This window comes from Grammomys surdaster, unplaced genomic scaffold (genome assembly GCF_004785775.1).
Source record: "Grammomys surdaster isolate TR1022 unplaced genomic scaffold, NIH_TR_1.0 126036, whole genome shotgun sequence".
NCBI lineage: Eukaryota > Metazoa > Chordata > Mammalia > Rodentia > Muridae > Grammomys > Grammomys surdaster.
In genome coordinates this window covers 2,470,139-2,482,086 of record NW_021620849.1, presented here as the reverse complement: position 1 = coordinate 2,482,086, position 11,948 = coordinate 2,470,139, and the positions used below count along the sequence as shown (strand labels likewise).

Below are 11,948 nucleotides of genomic sequence, written 5' to 3'. Positions count from 1 at the left end.
CTCTCTCTCTCTCTCTCTCTCTCTCTCTCTCTCTCTCTCTCTCTCTCTCTCTGACACACACAGAATATAGTGAATTTGTCTTTGCTCTTTTACTGTTTGTGACAGGGCCTCACATGACGAAGTCTGGCCTCCAACTTGCTGTGCAGTAAAAGACAACCTCCATCCCCCATCCTCCTGCCTCTGCCTCCCAAGTGCTGGGATTACAGTGTGTGCTTCCATGCCCAGCCTTTTTGCTGATAATCTTGTCCTTGTTTTGACCTAGGTGCTCACTGAATACCCAAGGCTAGCCAACTACAAGTATCCTCCTGCCTTACCCTCTTGAATGCTGGGATGGCAGACCCACGTCACCCTATGCAGTTCTTTCACCCTTTTGAATGTCCTAGTAGACAATTTAACATCCCAGTGAGTCTCACATGCTGTGTTTTGTGGGCCTCAGCATTGGGACAATGTCTGGCATGTCTCAAGTAGGTATACTTGTCAGCTCCCGTCAGCTCCTGTCAGCATTCCTGCCTGGCCTGGTGAGCGCACCTCAAGTGGTGGTTTTTACTAGGAACACTCTGTCCTGCCCCTCTTTGCCTCTGCTTTGGAGATGGATCCCTGCAAGGCATCTGTTTCCCTTCCAGGCTTGGTTTGCGTTCTTGTATAGGCTTTGGTTCTTCCTTCTAACCCTCCAAACCACTCCAGATGCACCCTGCTTCAAAGCTCAGGATTTCTACAAAGGTGGGGACTTTCCTGCTGTCTCTTTCCCATCTCCCAACCCACACCAACCCACACCCCCTGGCTCTGTTTGGTCCCCAGGACTCTGAGCCTCAAGCTGCTTGAGTCAAGCATCTTTCTGTTTCAGTCCCTCCTTATCTGGACTTACTGGTCACTTTACCTGAAGGCGCTCAGTTTTCTGCTTCAGCCCTGCCCTTCTGAGGTCTGGCCCACAATAGAGAGATGGGACTCTGTGCAGGGGCTGCCCTATGCACCTTTACCCCGGCCCCCGCCCCCATCCCTGAGGCTGCGGGTCTCCTCTCAGTCTGGCAGCTGGCAGAGAGGCGATCTGCGTCTCAGCTGTGGCTGCCCACTCATCAGTTTCTCGGGAGACCCACATAGACACCAGATGGCAAGTCTGCAATGCGTTTAGTGGGGTGAGAACAGGTTTTGTTTGGGAAAATATCTCGATCAGCCAGTTGGGCCGAGAAGGGGAAGTGCCAAGGACGCAGTTGAAGAGAGCTGGTTACACACATGAGGAACTGAGTAGCTTTGAGAAGGACAGATTGCAAGACAGTGGAGAGACCTCAACAACAGGAAAGTCAGACGGAGGAGATGCAAAAACAAGAGAACCCAGCCCAGAGAGTGCAATGACTGGTTTTTACATGTATTTATCTAGTTTGCGTGTATATATGTGTGTGTTCAGTCTGCTTGTGGTGTGTGGAGGTCAGAGGACAACTTTAGGGAACCAGTTCTGTCCTATAGTGTGGGTTCTGTGGATGGAACTCAGGCTGTTGGCTTTGGCAGGAAGTACCTGTATTGCTGACGCACCTCACCGGCCGTCCTCCCTTTCTTCCTCCCTTCCCTCTTTGACTTTAGCCGGTGGGTAGGGTCTTGCTTTGTAGCCAAGGCTAGTCTCAAAGTTTCAAACTTTAACTTTGCAGTCCTCTTGCCAGACACAACTTAAGTTGTAGGATTGCAGGAGTACACCACTGTACCACGTTCTTTGTTCTTTTTCTTTTTCCAGACTGGCTCTCGGTTTGTAGTCTTGACTATCTTGGAACTTACTATGTAGCCCTCCCAGGGCTTGAACTCATACCACCTGCCTCAGTTTCCCACATGCTGAGATTAAAGGCATATATTACCACCCCTAGCCTTTTTTTTTAATATTTATTTTATGTGTATGGGTGTTTCTGCCTGACTGTATGTCTATGTACAATGTGTGTGCAGTGCCTGAGAAGGCCAGAAGAAGGCATCAGGCTCATGTTACGGACAATTGTGAGCCACCATGGGGGTGCTGGAAACCAAACCTTGGCCCCTTGCTAGAACAACAAATGCTTTTAACCATTGAACCATCTCTCTAGCTCCAATTAGCTGTCAGCTTAGGATGACTATTTTTGTTGTTGTTGTATTAACTGTGCAAATACACCTAATAGGTAGATGTGGTGGGAATTACTTTTAATCCCTGAGCTCCAGAGTAAGAGACAGGTGGCCTATTATAAGTTCAAGGCCAGCTGGGCAGTGGTGGTGCACACCTTTAATCCCAGCACTTGGGAGGCAGAGGCAGGCAGATTTGAGTTCGAGGCCAGCCTGGTCTACAGAGTGAGTTCCAGGACAGCCAGGGCTACACAGAGAAACCCTGTCTCGAAAAACCAAAAAAAAAAAAAACAAAAAACAAAACAAAAAGAAAGAAAGAAAGAAAGAAAAGGAGCAACCAAATAAATAAAATACGTATAACACATACTTAACTATCTGAAACATTCAAAAAAATTTTTACTTATCATACAAAGTAATTATTATGATATTTTCACCTACTCAGCCATCTACACGCTCTCTCTCTCTGTCTCGCGCGCGCGCACCCCCCCCCCCCAGTTCTTTGCTCACATTCTTCTCCCTCCCTCTTCCCATTGGTCCTCTTCCTCCGCACAAACTGTTGCCTTTCTGCTTCCATGTCGTGTGCACACACAGAATTAAATCTAGCTTTCACGTGTGAAAGAAAATGTTTCTCTCTCCTCATTACCATCTCTTGGCCCGCCCTCCGCTTGCTTTAGGTTCCGCCTCCCCTCATATATCACCCCTTCTACTGTCAATATATATGTATTCCGCACACGAGAGAAAACAAGATGTCCGTTTAGGTGGGTTTGTGGGGAGGGGCAGGGTCTGACATACCTCAAGTTGGCCTTAAACTCAACAGATAGTCAAGGCTGACCTTGAACTTCTGAGCCTTCTTCTGATTCCCAAGTGCTAGGACTGCAGGCTCGAACCCCCGTATCTGCTTGACTAAGTCTGTTTGTTTGCTTGCTTTCCGGGTAACAGTGATTTTCAGTTCCCTGCAAATGACACCACACTGGGGGTGGTTTGCCTCTGCTGCTTAAGCTTTCTGCCAAAGCTGTGCCTCACCTAAAGAGAGGAAATAACTGAGTTTAGGATGAGCTGGGAGCAGGGGAAGGCCTGGGGAACCGGCAGGTGCTGGCACGTCAGCCAGGATCCAGTGGCAGGACACTGGAGTCCCCCTGCCCATGGGAAGAGACTCTTGTTAGATCTTAAAACCCAGCGGGCGACCACACCACCCGGGCTTTTGTCACGTTCCGTATTTTGTTTGGTGAGGCAGAGGAACGTGAGGCCAGATCGAGGGGTAGGACTGGAATTTTTGCAAGGCTGATGTGGGGCAACTCTAGCCTGGGACATGAAGAAGCCTGCCCCTCCTTGGGTAGACACTGCCACCTTCTGGCTCTTTGTCAACTCACGGCCCTCAACACTGGTTTTTCTACTGTCCAAAATGCAAAAGTTTTAATGAGATCTCTCTCTCTCACTGTCTCTCTCTGTCTCCCCCCCAACCCCTTCCTTCAAAACAGGATTCTCTGAGTATTCCTGGCTGCCCTGGGACTCACTCCATAGACCAAACTGGCCTCAAACTCAGAGATCTTCTGCATCTGGCTGCTTTACTTTCTGATAATTCTATTTTCCTGGGAAGTTTTGGCATTTTTTTTTCTCCCCAAGATTTATTTTTAAGTGTGTGTATGTGTATGTGTGTGGGGTGTGTGTGTGTGTGTGTGTGCTGTGTCTATACACTTAAGTGTAGGTGTCCTCTGAGGTCAGAAGAGAACATTTCCTCCATAGAAGGTAGAGTTATACTCAGTTGGCGTGACATGGGTGGTGGGAACCAAGCTCTTGTCCTTTGGAAGAGCAGAGGTGCTCTTAACTACTGAGCCCCTGGTGGTTTTGTCTGTGTTCTGCTTTTTGGTTTGGTTTGGTTTGGTTTGGTTTGGTTTGGTTTGGTTTGGTTTGGTTTTGAGTCAGGGTCTCACCAAGTAATTCAGGTTAGCCTGGAACTTGCTGTGTAGATCAGGCTAGCCTTGAATTCATAGAGATCCACCTGCCTCTGCCTGCTGAGTTATGAGATTAAAGGTGTCTGCTACCCTGTCTGGTTTATTGATTTCCAATTTTTATTTTATTGTTTGTTATGGACAGAATCCAGCTCTGACCAGAAACTCACTATGTAGCTGGGACTGGCCAGGAACTCATGGCAATCCTCCTGTCTGTGCTTCTCCAGTGCTGGCATTAGAGCCTGTTATTGTACCCTTTAAACACCCATTAAAGCTCAATAAAGGCCGGGCGGTGGTGGCACACGCCTTTAATCCCAGCATTTGGGAGGCAGAGGCAGGCAGATTTCTGAGTTTGAGGCCAGCCTGCCTGATCTACAGAGTGAGTTCCAGGACAGCCAGAACTACACAGAGAAACCCTGTCTCGAAAAACAAAAAACAAAAACAAAAACAAAAACAAACAAAAAAAAAAACACTCAATAAAGCTGAAAATCAAAACACTCGGATCCTTTGACAGCTTCTCACTGGTGTTCTACATCTGCTACTGTTGCTGTTATCCACATAGCTTGGTTTAATTTCCTCTTGCCTGTGGCAGGGCCTCACTGTGATAGTTACAGGGATGAAAGCCCCTGAAGGCCACAACACAGTTGCTGGCCGCCCTGTCACCCTTTGGGGGTTAGTGGATTTGTGCTGGGAATTCCTGGCCTGCCCCTTCTGCTGTTCCCTTTTTTAGGAGGGTCCATGGGTTAGATGTCACCCACTCTTCAGGTGCTCCTTTCCTCTTCTATGGTTTATTTGTTCTCTCTCTCTCTCTCTCTCTCTCTCTCTCTCTCTCTCTCTCTCTCTCTCTCTCTGTATTTTCCAAGACAAGATTTCTTTGTATAGCCTTGCCTGTCTGCCTGTCTGGGAACTCACTCTGTAGACCAGGCTGGCCTCAAACTCAGAGATCAGCTCAGCTTCTGTCTCCGAGTGCTGGGATCTGTGTGCTTCCACCGCCACCGCCGCCTGGCTTCCTGTGCTGTCATCCTCCAGCACTAGGCAGACCTTTCGCTGCAGCTTAGCCCCCTAACATTCTCTCTGGCCTGACCTCCTGCTTTGTTTTGCTTCTTCAACTCTGACCTGAGAGCACCATGGCCACCCTCCTCCAGCAGGCACCAGGGGGACACCCAGCTTCCCTTCCCAGTCCCCGAAGCCAAACTGAGTAGGGTATGTGAGCTGCATGCTGTCTTGTCTACAAAGAGCGAACCCCAGCTGGGAACTAAGTGGAACGGAAATGAAATGTGCTATAATTTCTGTCAACGGGTTAAATGAGACAAAGAGCATTCTGTGGTTAAAGGGTTAAACAGAGGTTTCAGCATCAGCAGCGATCATTGCAGGAGTGAACTGGTTTCAGGGAGAAACAGAGATCTTTTCCTAGAGTGTGCACTTCTATTGGGGGACACATACTCCTGATGACCAGGCAGGGAAGGTCTAATCTGGCGAGATTTTCCCCAGCAGTGAGTGCTACTGTAATACATGGTCCAGCTACAGGGTACCTGTTTGGAGGGGATCAAGAAATTGACTATAACTCAGTCAGAGGTTGCAAGGGATACAGAGAGAATTTGTTTATCATCTCTGGTCCTCACACTGTCTGCTAGGGCATCTGAGTGCATGGGTTTGGTACCTTATTGCCACATCTGTCTTTAGTTTGGGTTTGTTTTTCTCCACCCCTCTGAGTCTTGCCTGGGAGTTTATTCTTTCTACCAGGGACCTGTCTGCTGTAGGGGAGAGTTTGTCTCCAAATTCTTCAGGTCGTGAGCTCTTGGCTTAGAGGGACAGGCCTATAATCTAACAAAGAAATCTGTAGAGACACCATCTGGCAAACATGCCTTCTAACAGTTAACATTTGTCAAAGATGTGATCCAGGTTTCTTTCTCTTTCTTTCTTTCTTTCTTTCTTTCCTTCTTTCTTTCTTTCTTCCTTTTTGTTTGTTTTTTTTTTTGTTTTTTTGTTTTTCGAGACAGGGTTTCTCTTTATAGCCCTGGCTGTCCTGGAACTCACTCTGTAGACCAGGCTGGCCTCGAACTCAGAAATACACCTGCCTCTGCCTCCTGAGTGCTGGGATTAAAGGTGTGCGCCACCACCGCTGGCGTGATCCAGGTTTCTTGTTGTCTCAGTTTTTACACGTTGCTTATCAGCTGCTCAGCTTTTTAGTTATCCCATAATAGCATGTGGCCAATCGAGGAAAAGGACCCCTTTGGGTCAGGGATAAAACCCAGCAGGATTCCTGCTAAGTGTTCTTGCTTGGTTCATTTTCAGCCATGCATCCTTCTGCAGAAATAAAACGTTTGCTTTGGATTGTGTAGTCATTTTTCTGATACCCCAGACCCATTTCTAACAGTGTGATGGCGTCTTTCTATCCCAGCACTCTGAGTAACGGGGCAAGAGGATCGGAGCTAGCTTAAGACCAGCCTGGGCTACAAAGTGAGCTCCTGTCCCAGAAACCCAACCAAGTCCAACCCCAACAACCAACCAGCTAACAAGAAAAACTCAAGAAAGAATGAGCCTTTGTAGGCCTAGATTTTTTTTTTAACCTACTTTAATAAGGGTTTTTAAATGCTTTTCTATCCCTTCTAGCCCACCACCCGCCACAGGCAGTAGAAACGAAAGGTTAACAGGACAAAGGAAGATGTGGATCTGTTTAGAAACATTTTTTTCAGGCAATTCCAATCTCCTTTGTCAGGGTATCAGCATCTCAGTTCACATGATTCAGTGTCAGTAGCTCGATGCACTCACAAACACCATTCACCAGTCAGCAATGGCAGTTCGATCCAGAGGAAACCTCAAGGCTCTGCCAATTGGCCTGAGTCGGCAGAAGTGGCAAGAAGCCACCAGATTATCATGAGAAGTTCTTCGGTGTGTTTCTTTCTATGAAGGGGTGAAGAAGGCAAGGCAAACCAATGCCACCAATGCCACAGTGTGGACCGTGAAGGCCAGCATCAGTAAAGCCCAACAAAGACCAGCAAAGAAGGGCAAGGTGAACCAATAACGTTTCCTCTCAAGCATCCACTCTAGAAAAACATTACATGCCCTTTTCCAGGCAGCTTCCAGAAAAATATCATGTATCTGTTCTCAGCAAAACATCCTCTCACTAGACAGTTTCCAGAAAAACATTACATGGTACAACTGAGTCTCCAAAGAAACTACAAATTTCCACTTCAAGCCTTGGCATTATCTAGGGAGGCTCTGTACTACCATGAGAGTAGGAGGGGCAGTTGGTGTGAGGTTGTGGCTTCCTGGACCATTACATCCTCAGTGGTTAAAACGTGATGAGTACTATGCTGCTCACCCTCCACTGGCCCTATCTTCTCTTCTCTGGCTTCCAGCTCTGCTGACCACTCCATGTTTCCTTTCTAGAAAGCCCCTTCCTCCCTCTACAGAATGGACTTTTCAATTAGGCACCTCCAGCATCCAGTTTCTCCTTTCTCTTTGGTCCTCATGCTGTCTGTTCTCTGTGGAGACAGAAGGCATCATAGATTGGCCTCAAGGAGTTTGCACTTGGAGAGACCAGAAAGAGAGCCAGGCATCCACTTCCAGGGCATCATTATTGCTTAGAGGGCTTTGCCTGGACCAGTGTGTTACTGAGATACCATGACCAAGGCAACTCTTTTAAAGAAAGCATTTACTTGGGTCTAGCTTACAGTTTCGAAGGGCGAGTCCATGATCACCACACTGGGAAGCACATAGGCATGGCACTGGAGCAGTAGCTGAGAGCTTTATGTGCTAATCCACAGGCAGGAGACAGACAGAGCAGCTGGGCTTGGGTGGGCATCTGAAATACATATAACACTTTTGAGTATTCTACTCCCAGTACCCACACGGTGACACACAGCCATCCATAATGTCTCTTGTCTCAGCCTCCTGGGTGCTGGGGTCACCAGGAGCACGCTATCATGCTTTTCTGACCTTGAACTTTCAAAGCTCGATAGAGCAGTTAGAGAATGGCTTCCTGGTCCTCAGGTCTTTAGTGGGATAACCAAGTGGAGTGTTATCAGAGGAGCCATCCTCTTTCCAGAGACTCTGTCCTCAAGCCTAGCAGACCTAGAAGGCTCCATTGGCTCACACATAGCCTTCCCCAGGTACCACTCTCAGAATTCTGTATAAGCCTGCATGGTGGCACAGGCCTTTAATTCCAGCACACTCAGGAGGCAGAGGGAGGTGGATCTCTGAGTTTGAGGCCAGCCTGGACTATAGATAGATTTCTAGGACTGCTAGGGCCACACAAAGAAACCTTGTCTTGAAAAACCAAGAAAGAAAGAATTAAAGGAAGAAAGAGAGTCTTCTAGCGGCCTCCAGATAAATATGTAGTGCTCTCAGCTCCTCCTGCACCATGTTTGCCTGGAGACTGCCGTGCTTCCTGCTTTGATGATAATGGACTGAACCTCAGAACCAGTAAGCCAGCCCCAGTTAAATGTTGTCCTTATAAGAGTTGCCTTGGTCATGGTGTCTCTTCACAGCAGTAAAACCCTAATTAAGACACCACCCTTCCAAAGGACCTAGGTTTAATTCCCAGCACGTACGCCTGTCTGTAATCCAGTCCAAGGGCGCTGGATGCTGTCTGCTGCACCAGGCATGCACATGATGCATAGACATACATGCAGCCAAAGCAACCATATATATTAAACTAATAAAAACTTTTAAAAAAAAGGAAGAAAGATACTCCCCCCAAAAAGCCAAACCAACCAAACAAAAAACCCCAAACCTTTCCTTTTTTTTTTTTCTTATCTCTTACCTTTTTTTAAAAGATTGGTGAGAGAGAGAGAGAGAGAGAGAGAGAACATGAGGGACCAGATAAGGGAATTAGAGGCAACTGTGAGAAGCCATGTGGATGTTGGGAATCAAGCCTGGGTCTTCTGCAAGAGCAGCAAGCACTGTCACCTGCTGAGCCGGCTCTCCAGCTTCATGATGGTGAACCTCCTGCCCCCACTTCCTAACGCTAAGACTACAGGAATGTGCCACTATGCCCAATTTTAAGAGCTTCTAGGCACTAAACCCAGGGCCTCTTGAGTGCTAGGCCGGCATTCTACCAAGCAAGGCATATCCCCAACCCGAGTGCTTAATCCTGTCTGCTTACAACCCACCTCCTTCTCCTGCTCGAGTCTCCTGTCTCCACTTAGGGCATCTGTGTCTGAGTCAGACTCCCAGCTACTCCAGAGGCTCATGGAGAAGAACCTACAGTTCAAGGCCTGTTTGAGCAATTGCAAATGTTAACTTACATCTATTTATTTATGGGAGGGATTGTTAGTAATCTGTTAAACTCCACCTCCACAGTCACCTGGCAACAGCCAGGTATGCTCCGCCCCAGAGTTACCTGGCAACAGGCAGGTAACCCTGCCCACTATAAAAGGGGCTGCTTGGCCCCTCCTCTCTCTCTTGCCCTCCCGACCCGCACCTGCAGGTTGTTGTCTCACCTCCCCCCTTCTCTTCCCGGTCTCTCCACGTGGTCATGGCCGGCCTCTATCCTCCACTTCTCTGCTCTCTCTCTCTCCTTTTATTGGTGCCGAAACCCAGCAGGTGTGTGGAGGTGGAGCCAAGGGGAGTACAGGATGGCTCTCTCCTTCACCCATGAGGGTCCTGGGGCTTGGAGTCAGATGGACAGGCTTGACACACTGTGTTTACCTGCTGAGGCAGCATACCAGCCCTGTCTCAAATTTGGCTGAAGTTCCTTTCAGATGTACAGCACATTCTCCAGGCTCGGTCCCTTCTTCCACTCTCTTAGACAGGCCTCCCCTGCCTTGCCAATCAGCCACGGAAGTTTCAGGCCCCACAGACTCTCTGTCCATTTGCATTGGAGTGAGGAGCTTGCTGAGCTGGGTACATCCTGTGCCTGCCTCTGGCAAGAGAACTAACTCAGCATTTCCTCCTGCCAGGCCGGTTCCAAGCCTCGCCCCTCCCCCATCCATCTCCATGGGTCTGCATGCCAAGAGGCCTTGCCTGAGAATCTTGGCACCTGTCCCACGAGCTGGGCCTGGAGTTTGGAGAGAGATGTCTAAACTCTTAACAGCTACTGCGTGCAGTCTCTCCAACCCTGCCTGACTAATATAGACATAATCCCCTATCCCCTTCTGAGGTGCTGGAGATGGAACCCAAGCCGGCATGCATGGTAGACAAGGGGTTTGCACGGAGATATTCAGCCAGCCTAAATATAGGATTCTTAGTTACAACATTAATTACACACAACAAAGAGTGAAAAACCACTAAATCTTCTATAGAATCTGTATTCTTCCCTATTTGAAAAGCTAATCCTTTCTATCACCTATCTGGGCAAATAGCACTCAGACTTTAATTCCCCCATTGCCTTGACCTTGACAGACCTGACTAGTGGATCACAGAATTCTTTCCCTATAGGACTTGTGCCCACACTTCTGCCAGGTAAGAGAGGAAACTTATTTGCCTCCCGATAAAATTCAGATCTAAATTACTGTAGAGGAAAATCTGGTTCAAAGGCAAATAGACAGGGCCAGAGAAGTGGCTCAGCTGATAAAGGGGCCCCTGGCCAAGCCTAAAGAAGAGTTTGATCTCTGAAACACACAGTGAAAGGAGAAAAACAACCCTCTGGCCTCCACATGTATTCCAACACGCATGCATATGCACACACACAAAGAAGCAGATGTCTGGGGGCTACAGAGATGGCTCAGCCATTAAGAGCACTGCCTACTCTTCCAGAAGACCCGGATCAACTCCCAGCACCCACATGGCAGCTCAAAACTGTAACTCCAGTTCTGGGTGGTCTAGTATCCTCTTCTGGTCTCCAAGAGCAAGATGCATGCACATGATGCACTGACACACATGCAGGTAAAACACATGAACATAAAAAAATAATAAAAGAAATTTCCTGCACTTACATGAGTGAACACACACACAAGAAGAGAGAGAAAGAGAGAGAGTTGGGCAGTGGTGGTACATGCCTTTAATCACAGCACTTGGGAGGCAGAAGCAGGCCGATCTGTGTGCATTCAAGACCAGCCTGAGGTTCCTGGACAGCCAGAGAGTTACATAGTGAGGTCCCGTCTTTAAAACAACAACAACACAGCAACAAAACAAAGACAAAGAAGCAAATGGCCAATTCTTGCAATGAATACTCAGGTCTGGATTGATTATGGGAGGCCAACTCCACAGATTTCCCCCATTCCTCAACAATGAAAGAGACCTCTGGGGGGAAAAAAAATAAGCAAAACCCAAAAAGACATTGACCAGGATCAGGAAATGTTGATTTTTTTTTTTTTTTTTTTGGTGCCAAATAACTAGCCTCCTCGTTCTTCAAGTGAAGTCACTGTGTGGTGAATGATAGCAGATGAGCCAGCTCAAGCTCACAACTAAGGAAGAATTGCAGTCAGAGAGAAATCAGCATGCAATTGCTGGGGCCCTGGGGAGCTGTCCCTAGAACCAGGAGGGAGAGCGTCGCCCCCCCCCCGGTGGCAAAGTCAGCAAGAAAGAGAAAAAAAATAAACGTTTAAGGCTGTAGGCATTAACTAGCACTCAGGAGTCTACCAGGATGGATGTGGGCCCTGATGCCCGTATGGGAACTGTCTTACACCTCCTGTGTTCCTTCTTCCTCCAGCTGCTTCTGGACATGTGCTGGTGAGGGTTGTTTGTGTTTGTTTGTTTGTTTGTTTGTTTGTTCATTTTGTCAGGTGGAAAGAGAGAACCTCAACTGAGAAAATGGCTCCATTAAATTGGCCTATGGTCAAGTCTTTGGGGGTATTGTTTTTGATTAGTGACTGATGGAGGTGGATAGCCCATGCTACCCCTTGGCAGATGGTCCTGGGTTTATAGGAAGCTGAGAGAGCCATGGAGAGCAAGCCAGTAAGCCAAGAGGTGGTGGTGGCAGAGGAGGAGGAAGAGGAGAAGGAAGAGGAGAAGGAGGAGGAGGAGGAGGAGGAGGAGGAG

At 48.0% G+C, this 11,948-nt stretch overlaps 1 long non-coding RNA gene across 1 annotated transcript; it reads right to left on the bottom strand.

The window, feature by feature from the left end:
• Nucleotides 1-7,101: 7,101 nt before the first annotated feature.
• On the bottom strand, nt 7,102-9,882 carry LOC114610357. Its single transcript, XR_003709674.1, has 4 exons — nt 9,678-9,882; nt 9,140-9,244; nt 7,700-7,830; nt 7,102-7,510 (listed from the first exon to the last, which is right to left on the bottom strand). It is a non-coding gene; the product is annotated as an uncharacterized LOC114610357 (long non-coding RNA).
• Between the last annotated feature and the right edge of the window lie 2,066 nt (nt 9,883-11,948).